Below are 13,893 nucleotides of genomic sequence, written 5' to 3'. Positions count from 1 at the left end.
CCGCAGAAAGAGCAAACCCTCCAGAACAACAGCACCAGATGCTGTGAAGCCCATTCCCTGAGCCAAGGGCACACAAGAACGCTTCACGCACAAATCCCATGCACCTAGAAATCCCCCGAGTTCTGTGTTCATCTCTTTCCAGCTTCCTCCATCACTTTTTTTGATTCTAGTCGTATTTGAAGTAAATCTCTCTGTTCATTACAGCAAGAACTCTGCCCCTGGGAGGTCTTCTGAAGCGTGCCATGCTTAGTGCTGGGCACTGGAACAGCTACATTTCTAAACAGAAATCTCACCAGGGCTAGAATATCCAACCATGACTTCCTGGCACAACCGTTATGAACGAACCTACTTGTATAGTCCACACTTCACGAATTAGGACACACAACTGTAAAAGAGACTTAATTAAAACTTGGTGAACACAAAAGCCATATTTTTCCATACATAGGCAGATTCTACTGAAGATTTCAGAACAAGTTTTACATCATTATTCCAAACTAAAGTTTGAACTTTGAGGTAGAGAGACTCTCATTTTCTACAGTCAAAATACAGCCATCCATGTATCATGTGTTCCCCAAAAAGGCTTCCAAAGAAGTAATCCAACAACCTGAAGAACACATTTCAGACTATAACACAGTTCAAAAGCATGAAGAATACCACTTCTTTTTCTAAGACACAGTTCAAGGCAGGGTGAACATATTTTAAGCACCAACACTAGAGAAGCATCAGCAGGAGCTAAATAACTTTTTTTTTTTTAGTATGTTCAGTGACTAGCCTAAGAACTGGTACAAAATGTAAGTCCTGCTTCTATGCTATGTTCTGCCATTTTTACCTTTCAAGAAATGGAGAATAAGGGTATGGGGAGGGGGAAGCACTGGCATCCCAAATACCCCTTCACATCAACCCTGCCCAGCAGAAAGCACACAGTCAGGTGCTGCAAATTTGCTCCCTGTTGCTACCTTTTCCATAGCCATCTTGATCAAGATGAGGACAGATCTCAGGCACAAAGAGACATGACAATGTCTACAGTCTATAGAAAATGCCATATTTTACATATCATCTAGAGTTCTCACCCTGAAAACACTCAAAAATAAAGATATAAACAGAAAGCCTCAATATACTGTCACAGCTACTAAATATAATAGTTGTAAGTATAGAGAAAAAGCACGCAACATAGTTGTGCCCTTTTTGCAGTTGAAAAAACCCTACCATATTGTACTGTAGCTTTTTGTTTTAATGGACCACAATCCTGCAAGGTGCTGTACACAAAGAACAAAAAGATGCATTCACACAAAATACACATCAGATCCAGGAATAAAACAAGAGTTTACCTGATTTTCTTAATAAAGAGACAACAAAAAAGATGGCAACCATAGCCAAGTGATGGCCCTCCTCTCAGGTCTTTGTCAGATCACTCCATATTCTTTTCATAGCCTGCATATTTAAATTTACTCAGTCATCATGTTGTACCAAATGGAAGTGTGTTCTTCAGATAAACTGGATTCATCCCTTATGTCTAATTAGTTAATTTACAGAGGGGGTTCCAGAACAGTACTCTAAACAACTAATTTAGGTAAACACCCACTCAGCTAATACACAATCTGTTTAACTTTGCAGAGAAGGAAAACAAAGATTGGTTGCATTTTCTTTTGGGATAAGAAAACAAAGCTTTCTTAACAGAAGGAGCTTCACAATTTTATAGCAATTCTATATCTGTCTACTTTGTAATGCAACTCCTTGCTTTCACACCACAATACCAGATTTTGCAGGGTTCTTTTACTTGTGTATTGATGTAGTTACTATTCAAGGACTGAAGCCTCACTAAAAGATTTTTGAGGATACAATAGCTCATGTTGGATTTGTGTTTTACCGCAAATGTTAATTTTTAATTGGACTATATTTGGAATAGAAAATTAACAAGACCGGGAAACAGATAAGAAGAAATTACCAGGATTCAGGAAGGAGCCATCTCAGATAAGCAGCATCAGATAAACAAAAACAGATTTAGAAGGACTTTTCTGAATCTCCAGGAAGTCCATAGGACACATCTAAAAGACACTGTTTACAATCTCCAGTCTACTTCCATACCCCCACTTATAATATTCTTGTTATGATAATCATGAGCCATGAGTAGATCGCAGTCTCCAAAAATCAGACATCTATTCATACCACAGATACTGGCATTAAGTACCTCAACATGAAAATGGTGCTCAGCATGAAGTCCATTACAGATGTGAATGCATCCTTATTCCTTTCCTGTGGGTGTGCAAATCAATGGATTTACCTGTACTGTTGTGTAGCTGCAGACTATGCCTTTCCTGCATTTGCAGTCCAAGTATGAATAACGCCTCATCATGTGGACTGAGGCTCGTGACTGGCCAACTTGAAGGGCTAGAATATAAACTCAACTTTTTTTCCCCATTTTTTCCTCTCCTTATTTTGCAGGTGTCACAGGATCTGGAAGGAACAGAACCCAGTCTAGCTGAAAAAAGAAGCTGACTCTGGCACATAGGACAAGGGGCAATAGTTTTAAACCAAAGGATAGGAGACTCAGGCTAGACACGAGGAAGAAATTTTTTACAATGAGGGTGGTGGGACACTGGCCCAGGTTGCCCAGATTGGTGGTGGATGCCCCATCCCTGGGGACATCCCAGGCCAAGCTGGACAGGGCTCTGAGAGACCTGATCTGGTTGAAGATGTCCCTGCTGATAGCAGGGAGTTGGACTAGATGAGCTTTGAAGGTCCCTTCCAACCTAAACTCTTCTACTATTTTATATTCTAGATGAAAAGTTGCTGCTGACACAACTAATGTGTAATCCTATTTCTTCCTTCCTCTGATAACTGCGCCAAAAGAAATTGCATGTATTCTGATTCTCAAAACTACAATGTAATATCACAGATTTTTCTTCCTGCATCCTTAACCGATCTCTAACTGGACTCAGTAATCCATATGGGTTCTTTTCAACTCAAGACATTCTATGATTATATGATTCTAATCTGTTTTGTGGCAGCATCAGAAATGAATCATTATTTATTAAAGAAATCTATTCATAATATCCATTTGGAGCAGAAGCAGTGAAACAGCACAATGCCACAATGGATCTTCCACTGTGAACAGGTCAGATTTCTCCTCCTGTCCCCCCAGAATGACGCACAGGCTCCCCAAGGCCCCGTCCCGCCTCCATCAGGCGCTCAGTAACCAGTACGTACAGATTCTGCTGGGCTGGCTGATGGGCACAGCCGGTGAGCGCTCAGCCCCATGCTGGGTGCAGTTCTGAGCACCCCGCCAGTGCCGCTTGGGTACAAGCAAGGTATTTTAAGAACTCCTGCCAGCAACTAGAAAAAAAAAAAAAATCAATTAAAATATGGAAAGGCCAATTCCTGCAGGAATCTGCTCTGCAGGGGAAAAGAAGGGAACAGCCTGCACTTGCTCTTGCAGCACCACACGCTCAGAAAAGCATAAAGAGGCAGTGACTGAATTCTTCAGGGTGACTGTTTCCTGAAACACCAGACTCTATAGCTCTTCTCCTTTTAATCATCTGTCAATTAAATGTGAACACACAGACATTTTGCATTAAATGGGGGGCAGGCGTGGGGGGGGTGGGCAAAAGTGGGAGGCATGTTGGGCAAGTTGGTTTTTTTTCCTTTGTAGTCTCATCCTGTCTAACCCAAAACCTTTCTCTGACCTGAACGTACCCAGGCTGAACTCTGAATGAAAGATTCGCTTGTCCTTTTAAAAGCATCTTGAATTTCTTGCAAACAGTAGTTCCAGCATTCTTGAGAATGCAAAGGGATTAAATTCATACCATCTGCTTAAAAGAGAATTTTCTCCCAGGAGGAACATCAAAAAGTAGGGATTAATCTGATTTTTCTGAGCTGAGAATGTCATGGCCAACCTCAGAATGATATTCACGTTCTAACAAAAAAGAAATGTAGGGGCCAATTTTGAAGTGAAATAGTTCCCTGCTTCCTTGTGCATTTCTCTTTGCCACAATTTCTGAACCCTTCGCTCTCAGCTTGGGAACTAAAAGATGGTCAAAGGCAGATAGGCATTGTAACAGAACCCGTGTTTTCTTCAGAAACACCATCCTGGTTGAATGCAACATACTTGTCTTCTAAATTTCTAGTTTCTTGGGAAAATGCTAAATTGTAGAATTTTAGCCTTCTGGTGTTTTGGATGAATACACTGAATGCACCTCCATATCCTATTCAAATAGGAATTTTTGGCTACTCATCATCTCAGGAAAAAAAAAAAAATAAAATCAAGCCACGTAACTTACAAAAATATTTAAGAGCCAATATTCAGACAATTTCTGAAAAACTTGCCTGAGGAGTCCTTTGGTTTTTTTCCCATTTCACTCTGCTTTCACTTTCATTTTCTTCATTTTTGTAGCTTGTTTTTTTAAATAGTTCTCACTGGCACAGCTATGGGCTGGAATCCTCTTCCAGCCACTCCTGTCCATCACCACTTGTGCACGTATGCCCTGACCAAGGCCACCCTCCCACACAGCCCTGGAGCAGCCGAAGCCTCATGGCTGTACCAGCCTCTACAGCAGAAGAGCTGATCTCATCCAACTGATATTCCAGATGACCAGGCTGCAACTCAGAAACGTGCGTATCTGTGTTTTGTATAAAACTTCCAAACGTAGCCCCACGTAGAAGTAAGTGTCATAGCTGCGTGCAATGAAACAGGATGCTTTTCTCCCTTCAGATGCATGGTAAGACTACGTGATTTGTAGTTCCTTATCAGGACTCCAGTAAGTATTTCCTCACAAGCAAAACACCAATAATTACAATAGAATTTGTGACTCTCTTCCACCACACTTTGTGTTCTTACATCTCCCCATATGTTGCAAATGGCTGCACTTTAAGTGAAATCTTATTTCTCTGGAAAAACCCATCTGCATTTCCTTTAACAACTTTCATTTTACAGTATTTGTATTGAGAATTTTAATCCTAATTATGTCTGCAAGTTGTAGAGGATAGTAGAGTATCAGAGACCAAGATGAACAATCTTATTCTCCTTGTTTTCCTAAGGACAAAACAGAAATTATGATTACCCAGCCTTGATATTAACTCGACACTAATTGCTGCCGCCAAGAAGTCTGACTGATGAACTACTGAAAGATCAAATCTATGCATTTTTGCCTTCCATATACTGACACTGGCAAATACAGGATCTACCTATCCTGAAGTGAGTAAAAAAATCTAACTTCTCTTAAATTTTATAGTCACAACAGACTTTAATGTAACGTAGGAACTTTTCTACTGGCCAGTGCCTGTGCTCATGAACTCTGTGCATCCCAAGGCTGATGGAAATCACACGTAGTTGTCTTTTAAGAAGGATTCAGGTTCCTGCATTGAGCTGATACGGGACAATTTGCACTTCAAACTGCCCTGAAACTGTTAGACTGGTTTGAGCGCTAAAACATTTTATCTTCATGCCACCTGGGCTAGTGGAAACACCTAACTGAAAAAAGCATGGTCAGGACACAGGCTGAAATTTTACAAGCAAAGTGAAGGAGCAAAGCTCTAGGATGCCATTGTATTTTAACATGATTTTATTGTCTTATTGGCTCTGGGATTTGCTGAGAAACATTTCCTCACAGCAGGTAAGGATCTGTGTTGAAGGCTTAGCAACTGCTGCATCTCAGGTGATGGATTTAAAAAACAGAAAGAGACGAGGCTACCTGAAACTTGCAACATTTTTGAACTGTGTGTTCTGCTTGCTAAGCAGCCAAGCGTATGTTCTTACAGATGTGCTGGTGGAGAGAAGAGGCAACGAATTTCTGCATATCAGCTGGGGACCTAGTTCTGATGATGCAGGCGTAACACAGAATTAACAAACAACAGACAAGAGCCATGGAAATGTAGTGTGGTTGTTGTTGTCTTCTTTTTTTGGTTGGTTTTTTTTTTTTAATAATTCTTAAAAGCTTTATTCTGCATATGCCAGGTATGGCTCTTGCTTCTCCTGACTATGTAAAGCTCTACCAAGAATTTAGAGCATGCTGTTAGTACAAGGATGAAAATAGGAATATACAGCTGAAGTTCAAGTCACTGCCACCTTTTTCCTTCACCACAAAACTGAAGTAGTCTGGAGGACAAAGTTCTTCATGATCACGCAAATGCTCACGTAAAAAAGAACAACCTACACTGTACAATTATCAGAGACAAATACTCTATTTAAAGAAGCTTTAGCATTACTTCTTAAGTGGCATTACAGAATATATGCTGTATGCTTTCATCAACAGAGACCTGCTCCATGGAAAATACACAAGAGTGTTGTATTTTCTGACAAAATGTCTATCTTTCGTGGCACGGTTTGTCTAAAACTTATCTATATCATGAAGGAGGAAAGATGTCTTTGGAGTGAAGATGTGATTGTTGGACTTGGTGAAGCTGAAAACCAACCAGGGAAGCTAAGATCAAGGTGGAGACGGGGAGAAGAACTTGAAGTACAAAAAGAGAGCACCCTGAAAAGGTCTCTATTTAAGAGACATTATCAGAGTCATCAGTATTGGAAATCACAAGAACCAAAGGAAACAGAAAACCAGCACTAAGCAAGGCCACACTGGGGAAGTTACAGGCTCCCTGACTACCCAACAATCAAATCCTAAAATGCCCCAACTGTTTCATCTTGCACTGAGCTCCCCAAATAGTCAATTGAACATACTACCTATTGACTCTTAGCATTTCATTCAGATCCACAAAAAAACACCCACCACTTAAAACCAAGGAGGTGTGGGCAATCATATATCCTAGCGTGTTATTTGAAGATTCCAGATATTTTAAGATTCATATTTTTAAGACTGTGATAAAACTGAGCACAGGAACTTGTTACTAGACAAAAAGCTTAAGGCAATAAATCAACATATTGTCATTACTATAGCATTTCTTGGTATCCCACCAGAAGAGATGGTGAAAAAAAAGCAGAAACATTCCACTTCCACATGAAAATAAAATCCAATTGAGACATACCAAAAATTGAAACAAGGAACTTCTCACTGGCCCTATTATGCAATATATGGCAAACCACATTTCAAAGATCAAAAAGCTATTAGGAGAAAACTCTTATGTATTTTACAAGTTTTAACAATATTAGGTGAAATAATACGTTGGCTGGTTTTCTGCCGATCTTTAGAAAGATAAATCCATCTCTATGGCTGGATGTTACAACACAAGTGGCTACCACCAGAATTTAACTCCTACACATTTTCAAAAGGTGTTACATAAAACTTGGCAAATACCCTCTGCTGTTCTGTTAAAACCAGAGCAAGCAGGAGATCCAGTTTGTTATTTGGAGTTCCAGTATACAGTTGCATTACCTCTAAAGCCTTGGATAACAGGTAAACACTGGGTTGAAGAAGATACACAAATTACAATTTCAATTCTTTTACCCAAGGCTGTCCTTTTATTTCCTCTATTCTTGTTGGCTCAATGCTGCTCTGTCTTCTGAGAAGAGGACGGAGGCAGCTGGAAGATACATCCCGTATGCGTTTTAAGTGACTAACACCATCACCAAGAACATTGGCTTTGAAATACAGAGTTAGCAAACTCATCATTGTTCTACTACCAAATCACAGCAGGTGCACATTTTAATTTCTCTCTCCACAAACAACTAACACGTTTTCCTGAAAAGGAGAATAAAGTAACTGCAAACAAGTCAATAATGAAGATACAGCTTTTAAAATACTTAGTACAAATACCATTTTCTGCTGCTAGTATCCAAACTGATCTTTTGCATTGAACAGCAGATTTTTACACTAAAGGTGAATTGCTTTTTAGGCATATTAGTTTTTCAACTAAAGGGCTGCAGCATAATTTACGTGTTAAATGGCAAAAGATTGCTAGCACAAGTACATTCCCTGTGTAAACTGTGCTCAATCACAATTTTCCCACCTGCCAGTAAGCCTGGAAGACAGCAGGGCTTTTTCAATAGCAAGAGATGTTTGCATGAAGCTCAGAACCAGATGCTGTTGGATACCTGAAATCAGGCTCAGGAAATTTATTCATCATGTGTAACACTCTGAATACTCTGTACAGGTAGCATACTGCTGTGCTGCAGGGCTACAACTGCAGCGTATTTGCCTGGAAGAGTTTAGTGTCTTGCACAATGAAAGCGTAAAATCCATGCTGTATTTAAGCATTTTGTGTATTGCACAGCTAACAAGTCTTTCTCCTAACATAGTGATTATTGCTTAAATGCCTGAGCAAAAGACTCTGATGCTTGCTCATCAGCAGTTATAATTATGTTACAATGATGTCATTAAAGAGGAAGAGAGAGAAGTGAATTCAGTTCCTCTGCTGTACAATGTAAAAGCCCAGATCTTTTCAGAGCACTTAATCTTTTCAGGCATGTCTCACTCTTCCTCTCTTCCCTACTTCTGCTGCCCTTTATTCTTAGCTTGAACTTCCACTACACTTCCAACAGATTTCACAGTTACCCTCCTCATGCTCAGACACAGATCCCAAGTGGTACCTAATTCATACAGTTTGTTCCTCCTCCAACCCTTTCCAGTCACTAAGATGCTGGTGTCAGCACAGTTAATTTTTGTATCTTCCCCTTCCCCAGAGCCATTCCCACTCAAAATATCTCATCTCTCTCCCTGCTCGAGGGATGCTGCCCAGAACACTTTGTCTCCAGGTTGCATTAAAAGGCCATCACGCCCAGTGGACCCCATGCCAGCTCTACATTTCACTAGCTCCTGAGCAGCAGCATACCTTGCTGCCTTCCCAGTTTATCAGAGCCATGTGCAAGGGAGAGGCTTGTTTTGCACTGCTTTTGATAGTTTTCAGCTTTCCAGAATTTCTCTATGTTGTCAGCATCCTTGCGGTCTGAACTGTCACGTAGGCTGTTCTATTGTTGTGACTTTCATTTGTTTTCAGAGTTGGTAACATTTTCTGCATCTATTAAGGATTCTACTTTCTCATTTATGTTGAAGTTCTGTGAAACCACACAATAGTAAAAAAGTATTTTTCTAACTTGATTTTGTCAGCCATGCTAACTGGGATGAAATCACTTCTGCCTGTGTAGTGAAGGCTGGTGAGGACCTCACAGAAGCAGATGGATCAGGGGAAAAAAAGGTCAGATTTACACTACGCAATTCTTACCTTTATGGAAAAGAAATTGCGTCAGTGCAGTTGATTGCAAATATCCCAAACGCACACTTTGGCACTAACATGAAACTTAGCAAACACTTTGAGAAAGCACGTATTATAATGTTACGTGGTCTTGACAAACTATTACACTTAGCAGACAATTTAGTGGATCCACAAAAGACACACTCAGCATCACTTCTCAAAAAGGCTTCTCACTCTTTGCCTCTTGCAAGGAATCGCCCACGGTCTTTCTTTTTGGTAGCAAAATGTAGAAAATATAAACAAAAAAATAGAGATTGGTTTTAACAAATCTACTCCCTCCATGTCCTTCGTTACTACTAGAATTGGAGACATACACAATACTGCTCCAGTTACAGAAAAATCATTGCAGCTCATACTTGTCTGCATTAGAGGTACAGTGCCATCACAATACCCTGCTTCCAAAACTTCAAGCACAAAGAGCTTTCCTCTGAAATTATAAGTTCAATAAAGTAAAAATAAAGCAGACAGTCTTACATAAACTGTTAAAAACATACTGTGGCTTTTGTAGTTAAAACTTGGACATCCAGCTGTCAAGGCCTTATTTTTTTTGGACAAAGAAAGTAGACTGAGTCCATCTTTCTGAGTTTTCTTCCCATTTTTCTGACATCGGTTGATAGCTTCCTCAGGATAGAAACAAGAGAGATTTACTTTCTGAACTATAGCTTGGATGCTTAGAGACAGCAGAACTCACTTGTGACCCCCAGAAATAAACAACATAGAGAGAAGAAAGTGATTTTTTTCAATGACCTTTGATGCTCAAATATTTCACTGCTTTATTTCTACTACTTTCATAGCAGGCTATGCCATTTCTAAATCTGAATTGCAATAACGAAGAGAAGCAGATTGCTGCAGCCAGTTCTCAGCTCTGAGGCACAGCATTTTACCCAGCCACTGGCTGCCATACCCACAGGGTACGTGATTTTAAGGAGGAATGCAGACCACCTCCAGGCAAACAGGCATTCATCAATCAGATATCAAATATCCTCAGCACTGCACGGTTCCCCAAGAAGACCTGTTGTATTTAATACAAAGGCTTCACTATGAAAATGAAACCTTTTTCAAACACTTATGTGTATTTGTTAGAAATGGGGAAGGGCAGAATTACAGAAGGGGCTCCACATTTAACTGCTTCATCTGCCCACTGGTTGCCATTTGTTGGAATATTGCTGCAGTGTCTACGGATTACTTCTCAAATTTAATAGTTCTCACACCATTAAATTACTAGTTTACTTGCAGTTTTACTATTAAAAACCTGTTTACTATTTTACTTTACAGTGACAATTTGTGGCAAAATATGGCTTTTCATATGACTTGCCAAGAGGGCATCAATATATTTGTGTATTTGGGAAGGGGTGTAAGGATCACAATGTCAAATATCAGCGGTGGTGCAAGACTTAGTGGATGATTTCACAGTTACCTGTCATAATGGATTTATTCTAAGAGAAAAGAAATACAAATAATTATACCAAACTTATTTTTTCTGTCCTACATGACACACCTTACATATAAATTACTGCACTCCTGTCATTTGACAATAAGAACCTTCTTTGAAGTGTCTCAAGTTAGACACACAAAATGACCACCATGTTACTGGAAATTTGGCTGATGTCTAATTTTATTTCAGAGAAAGCCTCTGCACACACATATTTATCTCTTCTAAGAGAGAGAGGAAAAAAATCCCTGCATTTGCTGGTCTAGACATAGTCAGCAATGTAGAAAGATGCTTTCTAAGTTGACTGCAAGGACTCTGTTTTAGCAAAAAAGCAAGATCCTGGAGCTGTTGCTCCTGGAGAGATGGCTGCCCTGTGCCAGCAAATGCCTTCTTTGCTTTTCAGCCTCACATCACGAAACGCACAGAACTGCAAAGACCCAACTTGAAATGGATTATTTTGAAAGGTACTCAGCACATATTTGTCTGACACTTGACCTAGAAGGAAATTAAAACTTCTGATGATTTTAAGGATGGAAGGATCAATACCCAAATGGAAGTTCTCAAGTGTAAATTCACCCAGGGACTGGGAGGACTTACCTATATATGTTGGCATGGGAACTTTAAGCTATAAAACCAGAACACCAAGATGCAAGACCTGTGTCATCCTCAGAATCTAACAACATTCAAAGCACATTCTCACTTCAGCTCTCAGCTTCTACTTATTAAGCTTTCTGTTCCTCATGAATATGGAATATCCTGAGCCTTCAGCAGGTACAAATCCAGACACTCTTTTATCAGTCTAACCTTGTTTAACTCAGTACAAAGCTGAAGTCAAACAGCTAAATTGTTGTGCAATTTTTTATAAAGAGGTCAGCCAAAACGAAGAGTTTTGATCAAGAGATAACCAGCCAGTATCCCGTGACAGTGAAACTGTTGCTAAGCCATAACTTGAGCCAGTTTTTGAAATCCTGTCTCATACAATGATGAACAGCCACTGCTGGACACAGACAAGCAGACAATGTTGTTGTTATTAATTCTCAGGTAACAAAAGAACACAGAATATGTTGTATTTCTTCTAATTTTAAAGACAAATATTTTGTAAATAACAGGCAGAAAAGATACTGTGTTTCCAAGAGCTTCCAAGAAAAGCAGTTTCTCTTTTCTAGCAGGAACTGATCACCCTCTCACAACTTCAGAGCATGGTGCTTTCCACTCTGCACTGAATTACACCCAAACATAGAAATACTTCATTTCTCCAGAGCAACCAGTTATTTCCACTCATATCCGATTTCAGATTTGATCGCAGATAATAGCTCCTTGTGGCATGGATATAAAACTGAAAGCATGCGAATAACCTAACTGTGCCAGTATATATTATGCATACACACGATTAGATCGCTTGTTTAAAAAGTTTCTAAAATAAATGAAAAAAGTTATTCAATAAAACATGTGGGCTAACTGACATATGCAGAAGGCAATTACCTCATATGGTTATGTCTCAGCATAAGATTATTTTGCTTATGTAAAGCAGCAGGGGATTTTAGTCATCAGTGCTGGGAATTTGTTACACAAAACTCTTCTGGAATCAACCACCTCCAGGAACATTGTGCCTCTTAGCACCATTTTGGGATATCAGTTCAATATTAAGTCAGACAGAAGCATGTCACTTAATGAATTATCAGCTCAACTCTCCACTCCTTTAAATGTCTCTGAAATTTCTCATTCAAGTGCAGCTTCCTTGAAAAAAAGAGCCACCAAACACCAGTTATCTGCAGAGCACAAACAGTGCTCACTGTTCTGGAAACCTCCACACCTTGCAATAGAGCACACTAGGCTAAGAATAAGCAGAAACCTCATTTCAGCTTTGTCCTGTTATGCACATGCCACAGACAGCCACATGTTGATAATATGGTCCACATTTCCACCTCTTACTTGTAAGCACTGAACAATCCTAGAGTGAATTTACTTCTAATTTGAGTAGCTCTGTACTGTTGCTGTGACAGCTGGAGCCTATATACCACACGACATCTTTTTCAGATTAAGATCACTTGGCCTTTCTAGCAGTGTAGGCTAACAAAGTACAGAGAAGCCCAGTATGTTCTGAAGTACTGCTTTTAAAAGGATATTTATGTGGCACTAAATGCTAACTTGGTTCCTACTACAGAAAAAATGTGAGATGGTTAATATACATCCTCCCCTTTACACTTAACACTTGCTCAACTTCCCACACAAGAGGAAATCCACAGAAACCCTGACACATATAACAAACTCAAACACTGGCAGCAACATGCACAACACGGGAAATGCTATTCACAGGTCTACTCCTTCTTAGGAGAAGTACCAGGAATTCTTCTGTCCCAAGAAATTAAACAACACTTGAGGACTGATGCCAGCTGTTATGAATGAAGGAAGAGCAGACATCAATGCCCTCTATCAGGCAGACATGGCAAGAAGGCAGGGGATTGTAAACAGGTATTTTTGCAGTTACACATAATGTTAACTTAAAAGAGATTAATTTATTGTTTCTTAGATCTTCTCACGAGTACCTCACTGGGCCAGTCAGAGAAAGCTTAAAGATTTTAGGCTTGGCTACTCACAGGTTTAAGTACTTTCAGGGCCATAAAAAGACAATGGAGCTTCAGCTCCTAGTACCAGTGGTTTTGTCCCCCAATCCTCCTTCCATCTGAGAAAAACTCACAGATGTGCTCCTCTGATACACTTGAAGAAAGCAGCCAGATCATTAAATCTGAACTAGTCACCGTACGCGCTTTTTAAGGCAAGGAAGAACTGCCAGGGAGTGATTCATATGAGCTATCTTTGGAGCCTTTTCTAGGGGGAGACAAATCAGTCTGTACCACTTCTGAGCTGCTCATGCACACATGCTTGCATTGCTTTCTTTGCAAGTTCACAGACATGCTGGTGTGTGTGCTCACATGCTTTAAGGGTCCATTTATACACACCAATGTCAGCACCTCTGTCCCTAGGCTGTTCTGAACTGCATACCAACTTCTAGATGTGCACAGGTATACGACTGTGAGGACTCAGAAGTATCAGCATTTCTTAAATGGATGGTGGTTGAAAACATATCCTTGAAGTATCTACAAGCCATTTACTTATTAAGAAATACCAGTAACTGTACAAAGGAAATAACCTGTAATTAAGCAGAAAAGGCTATTTAGGACACTTGCTTTTCCTACTAGGAAAGAAAGAAAGACTTTATAATATGAAGTCATGACACTGCATGACAAACATTCACAGTATCACAGTATGTTTGGGATTGGAAGGGACCTCAGAAGATCATCTAGACCAATCCCCCTGCAGGA

General features: G+C 39.8%; 1 protein-coding gene across 11 annotated transcripts in view; it reads right to left on the bottom strand.

The window, feature by feature from the left end:
- Positions 1–13,893, bottom strand: part of ARHGAP24 (Rho GTPase activating protein 24) — a 213,157-nt gene that overhangs the window by 32,931 nt on the left and 166,333 nt on the right. The gene's annotated exons all lie outside the window — the stretch shown is intronic.

This window comes from Columba livia, chromosome 4 (genome assembly GCF_036013475.1).
Source record: "Columba livia isolate bColLiv1 breed racing homer chromosome 4, bColLiv1.pat.W.v2, whole genome shotgun sequence".
NCBI lineage: Eukaryota > Metazoa > Chordata > Aves > Columbiformes > Columbidae > Columba > Columba livia.
This window is presented reverse-complemented; position numbering and strand designations above follow the sequence as displayed.